Source organism: Pollicipes pollicipes, unplaced genomic scaffold (genome assembly GCF_011947565.3).
Source record: "Pollicipes pollicipes isolate AB1234 unplaced genomic scaffold, Ppol_2.1 Scaffold_4002;HRSCAF=4701_pilon_pilon_pilon, whole genome shotgun sequence".
NCBI lineage: Eukaryota > Metazoa > Arthropoda > Thecostraca > Pollicipedomorpha > Pollicipedidae > Pollicipes > Pollicipes pollicipes.
The window spans coordinates 2,216,773-2,227,954 of record NW_023596420.1 but is presented as its reverse complement, the minus strand read 5'-3'; positions in this window follow the sequence as shown (position 1 = coordinate 2,227,954).

Below are 11,182 nucleotides of genomic sequence, written 5' to 3'. Positions count from 1 at the left end.
ATAGCGGATCGTTTGACACACAAACTTTAGATGTACCTTGTAAGGCCGCTGACCTATGACAGGTCAAAATCAGCCCATGGTTTCAGCGAAGGCAATTTCTAGGGGATCGTTCAATCTGATACAACAACGGAGTGTTTGACGAAGACGTACATCTCTGAGATGCTTTCTTAGGCTCCAAAAATGTTGAATGAGCAAATTAAGTTGACCTAAGGTCAGGTATGATGGTCAGACCAGGGTCAAAACCAACCTGATTTATTATTCTACGGCTTGCTGCATGGGTGCCAATTTCGAATTTACTGACAGCAGGAACCGCATTATACATCTTCAATTAACTTCTTAGAGGTCAGAACAGGCCACTGACCCAAGATGACCCGGGTCGAACGTTTCGTTTTAGGAACATACTGCCTAGTGTAATCTTTGTCGCTTATTCAAATGCCAAAACGCAGATCAGTCTTGTATCATTTTGGTCACCATGACCTGCAAAGGGTCAAACAAGGTCAATGACCTCAAATGGGTTTGTGAACTTTTCCTTAGAGACAGTTGCCTAGGTTTTGGGGGCGCTTTGGAGACCAACCTGGAATTTGACCTTGTCTGACCTTATTCGACCTGAAGGTCATGACCTAGGAAGCTGAACCCTAACCTAAGTGAGTTCACGTATAGGTCAAGACACCCTGTAAATTTGGTGTCTCTAGCCTTCTTAGTTCCCGAGATCTCAGAGGGGGGGTAAATTGACCCCCCTCCCACCTCAGCGAGGGTTATCTAGCCGGCCAACCGGGATCGTGTTAAAGCATAGTAATTTCATGACAGTATTATGAGCATAACAAATCATTAACACCAATAATTTGATGCAGCACTCTTCGACTCCCTTCCACAGCACTTTTAAAACAAAACAAAGCAAAGGAATTCGTAACAAAATAACAACGGAAAATTCAACAAGCATAAAACACTCAAACAAAAAAACCTTGGACTCCTACACATCAGCCCATCACCAAGTCTAACACAATAGATATACTTCTGGCTTCTGTTAAGATGGGGTCAGGGAAAACAAATATTTCGTCACTGTTTCTTCCAAAATACCAACGCTTATTTCCATGACAATAGCCTATGCCTTACCTCAAGAGGCCTTACATCATCTCATCCTGTACAACCTCTCTGTATCACAGCAGCAGTTGTAAGTTACTGATTCTTGCACAATTCCTATTGCCACTTGCCATGCACTTGATCAACTTAACCTAACTTAGAGTAGCCCATGTGATGAACATCATCTCAACTCACCCATCTGATGACAGTAGCACTTGTGATAAAAACATGATATTTAAAGCTAGTTTTTGGCTGGTTCCAACTTGTATTTTTATTCAGTTCATTTGAGTATGCTTGTTGACATCAGACAAAGTTGATAACACACAAATCAAAACACCTTAAATCACTTTGAACAACTTATTTTGATTGTCATGGTAAACCTATGTCAAGGGCAATAATGGGTATACTCTACAAAACAATCTCTCTTCTCCAAAAATAACACAACTTTTAGATGACCATGCCAGTATTGCTGCTCGCCTTTTCAGCTGCAGCAAATGCATCCATTTGGGCTTGTTTATTCATATTTAATGAGAAGTTTGAGATGTTCGCTTCACATTTTAAATGGAGTGGTCTGACTATTTGTTACGTACCAATATTTAACATATATTTTAATTGCTTTGCAGCTTAGAGTATCACTGTGTTAAAAATATAGGGCGTATATACAGTACAGTCATTTGCTGGTCACAAAACCATGACAACTATAGAAAACATGTGGTTAAAGCAGCCATAAATGACCACTTTAAGAAATTTGGAGCAAATAACCAAGAATATGGAACAAAATAAGCCCATTGCATGCCTTGTGGTATCATAATTTGTCTTATGGCAAAACTCGATGCATTAAAACAAAAAACGGCTAACTCTGGTTACTAATCATGTGTTGAAAGCAGGCAAGGTAAGCAATTACTTGGTCCTCATCAGACTTCTTCCTGCTCCCCCTAAAACAAAAATTCAGTACCTTTCGCACGGTCTGCTGGCAGACAGAGTCATGCGACTCACTCCCCAAATATAAAAATCAATCACTGCCCACCAACCTTCGCGATTAAAATGCGAAACAAGTAAGAGGTGTGCATGATGAACATGTCCAGAGGGCAGAATTTCGCCATCAAACACTTCTGTATTAGCTGCGTCAGGTCTGTCCCAAGCCTCTGTATGGCAGCATTAAAATAGCCTTGCCAGGTAGCCTGGTGAATCAGACACTCGAAAGGCTTGGATTTATCATTATTGAACACCGCCATGAACCAAGAAAACGGTTAACAGAAGGTTTAAGAGGGCAAAAATGGCGGTAAAAATAAGTTCCGTGCTTCAAATTGTCTCCTTCATTCCCTGTGAATTGTTTGCGCTTGGGTGCATACCAAACATGTTTGGGCGGCTGGCGAATTAATCCAATTTATGCATACAATGCATACAAGTTTGCAGTTGGAGCATCTTGCAGAGAAATTGGTCAACATTTTAAGCAGCAGATGGTACCTCTAAAGACAATCGAAAAGGAAGGAAGGATAAAGTGTTAACACACTGGTATGATACCAAGAAAAACAAAATCAGCCAAATAGATGTAAACACTGGTACTTTTCTCGAAAATTTTGTAATCAGCTGATCTCACTAAAAATTTGTTAATATAAGTGCTCAAATGGTGATATATATCTTGTAAGTTTAATTTATAGAACACTTCTTGAACTATTCACTCATGCATTTTGGGAGTGATGCAATTTAGTGGTCAAGTTTCCTCGGGAAAAAATAATTATGTGGAGTAAAATTATCTACCAGGCCTTGCTGGTGTTTGCACCAGGCTCTGCCTTCCTGGTGTGGTGGTGGGACCAAAACAATAGGAGATGCGTGAAGACCTTGCATTTGGCGCACAGCTGCAGATGGTGATGCATTTTGTAAACAAACCAAACTTAATGCGTACAAGCGGCTGGGATCGCTGGGGTTCTCGGGCTTGGAGGTGCCTGGCGCCCTTGCTCTGTGCATACATAGACATGATTTAGATGTAGGTGAGGCAGGACATAGCCATAGGTGTCCAAGTTCTGCGGAGCCTCGTTTATGTTTGGCGGTTTCAAGTGAGCTCGGCTTTGGATGACACCTGAAAACCTCAGAAAGGGAAAAAGGGGTTTGGCATGTGCGATTAGACAATATCAGGCGGGAGTGAGAAATTCACATAAAATATGGGGAAGAGGAGTGAAAAATTCCCCTCATAGGGTGATGCTTTACACCCAAAGTCGGCAATTCTAGGACACTGCTGACAGAAGATAATTTTTCAGCGCATTTCTTTTCAAAAAATAATTGTAGCGTGAGGGTTTGTATTCCATGGGGCGTTTTCTTTACGCCAATACCTGAGTGCCATAAACAAACGCCAGAGTGAGCGATAACACGCGCGTTCCTACTCTCGTTCCAGGTCACCCTCACTTCGCGTTGGCTGCTCTATTCAAATCTGCTACCTATTCCTCCGGAGTGTCAACTCAACGCGATAGATGTGGTTCTGTTTGGCTACGTAGCTCGAACACTGGCAACACATCGTCGACACGTGAAATCTGCTGCCATGCGAGGTGTGCACATACTAGCCAGTTGGGCGTGTTGCTTAACCAATGGATCATAAAACTCAATGCGTTGGTGAAAGCTTGAAAGCGTGAAGTTACCTGGATGAACCAGAGCTTCAAAATATTTTGTTGGGTTGACAGAAAACTGCTTTGGAGCAAAACATAAATGTCTTGGTGCGTTTTGTTCATAAGCTGACCCATGAAGTATACCGTATGGTTATCATGTTATTAATGCATCTTGTTTTTGCCGGGATATGAGAACCACTTTCACATGGGAGCTCCCCGGGGGCGAATGCCACCCTTTCCCATTATCGACTTGCCGTTCCTCCACCCTTGCCGCATTTTGTATGTAATATGAGAGCATATCAATGCTCACAGTAAACATTCGACTCTAATGCGAAAAAAAAACAAATGGAACGAGTTAACACAACGCTGTTTTGCACATTGCAATAAATTAGATGCGTCCGTGGTGAAATAAAGCCACTTTTAGGAACAAACATAGAATTTCATCTCTCCTCCAATATCCAAATCTTTCACATAGTTATACAGAGTAAAATGCAAGGGCATTACAAAGTTATGGCTGGCCATGTGGCTACGTCACAGCAGCGCAAACATCACCCCGGTGTTGCGGATCGACTGCGGGGCCACCGTCTTGAACTCTCCGTGAACAATTGCTTGATGAAATTAAGTCAGACCGTTTACGCTCGGTTTTTCCGCATTATTTATTATACTTAGTTTCAATAATGCGTATTTAGCTTTATTTTAGCATTATCATACCGTCTAGCCAGCATCTCCTGGTATTTTGATGATTGCTTACTCAGCATCAGAACTTTGAGCTCATAACACAACTATTCATCCAGTTCCGAACAGAAGCCCAGTCGGCAGTGAATGGCCTCCTTGTCGCTCCACGGGTGGCTTGCATCCCCCCTGGTCACACTGAGGACTCCGACATGGCATCAGTCCGCTGCATGTTCAACGTCGGATGGGGTGCAGGTGCCTTACAGTTATGGATTCAATTACCAGCTGAACGCGGTGCTACAAATGTTTGCCTACATGAAGCCAAAAATGAGTTGTGAGGTTCAAAGTCAAACAAGAAGACAAAGCAGGCTGATAGTTGTAGGCCGCATGCGTCCCGCAATGTTTTAAGCAAGAAGCACTCTGGTCTCCTTAAGCTGTTGGCTGTGTGCATAGTCTTCTCATGCGGTCTGCTCAGTTACAAGCATTCTGCTGGCATAGCCAGCGATATCGCACCCATTTCCCCGGCACGGCGCCTTTTGCCAGAGGGTCATGATGGGCCATAAGCGTAGGAACGTTTCAAAAAGTGGGGAGGGGCCAGGCTCAGGGTACACTTCAGGAACTTTTTCTGGGAGGCAAGCCCAGTGCCGGGGGGGGGGGGGGGGGAGAGGAAGGCTCTTGTCCGCTCTTTATTCACATGACATATTTTGGAAATAATTAATTGAGCCCTACTTCCGTCCGCCGTCGGCGGCCACTGTCCTGGTCCGGCCGTCCCACGCATGGCAACCAAAGTTATCGCTAGAATATCTCATGGCATAGATACTCATGGGTACCCTCAAGGAACAGATTGAGTTGGCCATCTACAGAATTTGAGACATTGTGGGCATAGGTACTGGTAGTATTAAACGTTTACGAAATGTTGGGTAGGTATCCCAAAGGATATTCCACAGTAACAAAGCCCGCGCTTTTTTAGTCATAGCTTAGTTTCATTCACATCTCGCTTCCAATTAAAACTCAAAGGGAACCTCGCCCTGATTCGCCGTTTTCATAACGCGGACTGATAGGGATGTGAGATATTGCACTTGACATTTGCCTTTTTATTGTTGAAATTGTCCTTCCTCACAGCAAGGCCTTGGCCTCACAATTACTTCCTTACAGCAAGGCCTATCCTGGCCCTTGGTGCAACCTAAAATAAAAAGTCAAAACATTGTTTAGCAATGAGTATACCAAGATGTTTACCAAAATACTGGCTGATGCACGCCACAGATCACCATCCACGCCCACATACCGTAGCGTCGCATACCAACAAAGTAGTAGCACACTCCCATGTCCAGTGGGGTCTTCAATATGCCACATAGCATAATGTTTTCCGTATTTTAACTTTTCGTGATGTTTGTTCCATACGCTAAAGGTTTATATGAAGCATCGTAGAACTGTTGACACCAATGTATACCGGCAAGAGTAAAATCAAATCGGACGAGACTTCAAACACTAAAAATTGCATGACAAGATCAGCAATAAGCATGACCAACGGCACACTGAGAATCTCGTCGATGTTATGCAGGATGAAGTTATACCCAGTGCATACCAGAAACCCAGTGCATAAACGGAAAATTGCACAGCATCAGCCAAACATGACATGATCACAGGACGTGGTGGATTCAGGTGATACGTCTCCCAAAAAACAGCATAGGTTCTCAGGTTTCTTCATAAATGTCGGCAAAAAAGTATCTATCCGCATGTACCTGATAGGAGATAAGCAGAAAAATGATAAGACCACAGCATGCGTAATATTCAGCTGGTTACTATTGACTTCTACAAGTTGTCCCTGGGGGCATAGGAGCGCGTTCTCAATCCCATTTACAGAAGTGTCCCCCTGGAGCAGAAAATCTCCCCAGACTGGTTGATCCTTACTTCGACCACCTAGCCTTCACGGAGTCATCAATCATCGCATCGCCCCTTCCAACACCTCACCGCTCCGGACTGCTCGCCGACAAGCGATACCGGAAACTGACTAATAATTTTAGCACGCACTTTCCACCAAGGAATCTGGCTGGGTGGTGGCTTTCTAAGGAGTTTTTAACCGGCACGTATGCTCTTTTACTTCATCACATCCTTACAAGGATACCTGAAAGCAGCGATTGACAGTTGAGGCTAGGATGGGGTTTGACAGGAAAATGCATTGCATTTGACCTTTTCATCCCCTCACGTTGAAAGGCATGTCGCCTTCCTGGCATAAGCGCATGAGCCACGTTGTATGACGTTCACATACATGATCAGCATTCTGCGTCGATGGCGATGACGCTGTGCACTATGCAGTCATTTCCGATGTGTGTTCTGGTGTTCGATGTTTGACACGAATGCGACTGCGTATTGTTCAGCACTGTGAGGCAACTGTCCGGACTAGCGAAAAACTCGTTTCTGAAGGGCAAGCGCCGACTGAATCGTGAGGTCCTGCGCCTCGGAGCAGTCAGACTCGCCGGTCGGGGTCGGGCCGCCTCCTTCTCCCCTTGACCACCACACGAGGGAGGGCGCCTTTTGTGCACGGCGTGTTGCGGAGTGTGCCACGGTCCGGCTGGGGCGGCGTCCCCCTGTCTGCATACCACTGACAGTGACCCCATAGAATCGCAGTTATTCTGGCGTGGGAGGGAAGCCTCCTCGGTCACCCTCAACCACCCGGAGGGTGAAAGACATGCCTGAGCTTTGTCAGCTGCGCATTTTAAAACCATTATCACAAATCGAATGACATGAAAATGTTGCAACAATCATAATCCAAGTACGCCACTAATATTTCAGCCGTTTGCAAGCTATCAGTTCGAATAAAAAGAGCGCAGTGATACAAAATGTAGTAAAGTTACCAGCTGAACGCGGTGCTGCAAATGCATGCCTACATAAGACAACAAATAATTTGAGGTCGAAAGTCGAAAAAGAAGGCAAAATATACAGATAGCTGTAGGCCGCAGGCGTCTCGCAATGTTTTAAGCAAAAAGCACTCCGGTCTCCTGAAGCTTTCGGCTGTGTGCATAGCCTTCTCATGCGGTCTGCTCAGTTACAAGCATTCTATTTGCATAGCCAGCGATATCGCACCCATTTCCCCGGCACGGCGCCTTTTGCCAAAGGGCCATTGTGGGCCATAAACGTGAGAACGTTTCAAAAAGTGGGGGAGGGGTCAGGCTCAGGGTACACTTCAGGAACTTGTCTGGGAAGCAAGCCCAGTGCCCGGGGGGAAATAATTATTTGAGCCCTGCTTCAGTCCGCCGTCGGCGGCCACTGCCTTGGCCCGGCCGTCCCAATTATGACTCAGTGTGCACTGATCCTACGGCTGCTTTGCTACATGTTTATGGATCAGCATTGTTACGGCGTGTAAAAATAAATTGCTGGCTGCCTGCTGCAGTGCGTTTTCCGGACATCTTCCCTTACACCACAACACTGCAAAAAACAGCTTTCGGGAAATTGCTTGTCTTAGGCATAAAATTGTCCAACCGACACTCGATTGCCCCTCATTCAACGGAGCTGATTTGATCTGTTTTCGTTTGTAGGCAGGGGCGTAGCCAAAGCCTTGCTTGGGGGGCACAGGGGTTCTAAAAGTCCCCTGATGGTCACCCCCAAAAATAATCACCGGATGTAGCTTACTCGTGAAGAATGGGCACGGTTTTTCATTTTATTACTATTTCTTCCTTGTAACCAGAACGGACACAGAAGCGAGAAACTACCACGAAGTCAATTTTGTTTGTATTTTTAAGTGAACAAACAGGGGAATCAGGCGTTAAACGATTGCATGCAATAAATGATCGGCGCTCTTAAGTTGCAAATAATTCAGTGGACTCATTCTAAACCGACATAATACAGAAGCTTTGTCACAATTTTTGTCTGGGTTCTACAGACAGATTGATGGCCCTGCGAAGACAGCTTGTAAATCGCTGCCACCGGTCGCAAACCATGTGTGTCAAGAATAAACAGCGAGCGCCTTAAGCGATTCGAATCCACCGCGTCCGGGTCAGTGTAATGGAATGCAAACACTCCAACCAGGTAAGCCATCGGGACAACAAATTCTTGCCAATAACAGTGTTAGACCTTCTGATTACGAAAGTGTGTGTTGTTAAAGGGAGTATGCTACCTTTTAGTACTCACTTATTGGCATATCAGACGCGCGCAATTTGATCGATAGTACCAGTTTCTCTCGAAATGCTTCTGAATAGCTAAGAATTTCGATTTGAAGTACCCTGTCAGCGGTGGTGAAACCTGCCGACTTGGTGGATAAAGTCGGCGACCAAAAATCATTTATTTACGCGAAGCCTGGTGCCAAAAAAGTGTTTGGACAGCAAATTTTGGTGACGGCCAAAACGACAAAATACAGCACACTATGTAAAACATAAGACTAGGTCTCCATACATAGATATTATGCCTCCATGTTAATAAATTTCGCCACACAACACAACAAAACGTTTCTGTACAGACCCCTTACCGTACTCTACAGCACCCTGGCGTCTTTGCCAAGTTTCATTCTAACCTAGCGACAAAAATATCCTATGATTTTTAGTTGGTCGGCCGACTTGCTGATAGGTCGGCGACAAGTCAGTGCACTTCCTATGGCCCGGCCGGTCGGCCGATTCGCTGTTTTTATCAGCCGACTCTCAGTGTCCCAAACTATTCAGTATAAATTACTGAAAAAGATCTAAATATGGGGATTTATCTGGCCGCAAGACCGTGTTTCAATCGTTGTGATGCGACTGATATGAAGTGGGCAGTGAATGTCAATGCACTCCAACTCGGCAAGTGGCATTCGCATTGCATATAGTCCTGCTTTGTTATAAAGGAGTACATGTCCTAGCATTCCAAGTATGTTTAGAACGTGATGCACTGGTATGATAAGTTTCACGCACTCAATAGCCAGGGGAAATGACATATACGACGTCGGCGACACGTAAAATTGCGTTCGGCAATTGCGTGTAAAATTCATCGGCGCATATTCGACTACTGCTCTAAGGCGAAGGCGCCAAGGGCAATTGGGGCGAAATCTGAGCGATCATGAGTGCCGCAGGAGGCCATCAAGGTGGCTCCCGTCAACAAGTACAGGATCGTCAGAGCGAGCAAAAAGAACGCAAGACCAACGGGGTGGGCCCCTAAACGGTCGGTAGTGTCCCGGCAAGCTGACAAATGTTGCCCCACCCAGAGCACAAATCCCTTTGAGCAAAGGGGAATTACCCAAGACCATGGATTAATACCCTTGTGCGATCAAGAGAATTGAGTATTGAGTATAGTCAAGAGTATAAGTGTGCGGGAACGTTAACAGAAAGAGCCTCGATAGGAGTGAAGAGTCCTCTGCAAATGAGATAAAAGGGGAAGATCCTTTGATGAAGGTAGAGAACCCCTGAACATCGAATGTCCCGACGCCTTACCTTCTAAGGGCCCAGCAACAGCACGAGGCCCGCCAAGTAAGTGGAAAGAACCAGAGACTAATATGAAGGGTCCCTGAGCAATTGAGTATGCCCTGGCATATGGGGCCCCAGAAAAACGTATAAAGCATTTCGGGCGAATTGGAAAAATCCATGGAGGAAAACCTGACCGATCAAGAGCACCCAGCAATGGAAGTAGATAGCGTCCCAACAGCAGCGTTGGGCCCTACGAGGAAATGCAAAGAGATCAAAGGAAACATGGAAAGCTCCTTAGAAATCAGATTGACCCGGCAAGTGGACATATAGGATCCGGGTAGCAGCGTAAGACCTATGGACAGCGTAATGAGCCCCCAAATTCCCCCCCCCCAAGTAACACCTTTCCAATTAGGAAAGAATTAACTTCGTCTGCTCATGAACTCTTTCCTTTTGCCAGCAATTGCTCTCAGTCGTCTGTAGGCCCAAAGGCGTCCAATTTTGATGTGAGAAAACTGGGTTTTTCGGCCGGTTATGGGTCCCTTCGGAGCCTTTAGGTCCTCTCGGCATGGGACACGGGACATGACCCGTGCCCCCACCCCCTTTGCTTCCGCCACCGGCCCGAGGAGCTTAATAGATCGGGCCCGCCCAGAGCATAAGGCCACCCATTCAAAGAGGAAATACTGACGACAAAATATGTACGGTTCCGAACGATCGAGTGTGCCCGAGCAGTTTAAAATATAGGGTTATCTTCAATAGCGTAGAACCCTCCATTCAAATAGGAAGTACCCAAGATCCAAAGTACAGAGTCCCCGAATGATCGGGTGTGCCAAAGCAGGTTAACAGATGGGGTTCCCAACAGGAGCGTAATGCTGTCCACTCAAACGGGAAGTACCCAAGACCCTAATTGAATGCCCCCTCGAAAGATGGAATGTGCCCGAGCAGGTTGTCAAAAGGGACCCGACAAGAGCGTAGGGCCTTCTATTCAAATAAGAAGTACCAAAACCCAGTGCGGAGGGTCCCCGAAAAATGGAGGGTACCAGAGCAACTTATCATATGGCCCCAACAGGAGTGTAGGGCCCTGAATTCAAACACTAAGACCCAATATACAGAGCCCCCGAACAATCCAGTGTAGCCGAGGAGGCAAGCAGATGGGGCCCCGACAAGTGTGTAGGGCCCCATTCAAATAGCACGTGCCCAAGGCCCAATGAAGAGGGCCCCGAACGATCGAATGTGCCCGAGCAGGTTATCAGATAGGCCCCCCGCGAGAGCGTAGGACCCCCCATTTCAGAAAAGAAGCATCCAACACCCAGTGTGGAGGGTCCCCGAACGACTGAGTGTGCCCAGGCAGGCCATCATATGGGCCCCCAACAAGAGTTCGGGGCCCTAAGCAAGTAACAGGGAATTGGAAATACTCTAGACCAATGTAGAGGGCCATGAGCATATCGCAAGGTTGTCGGTAGG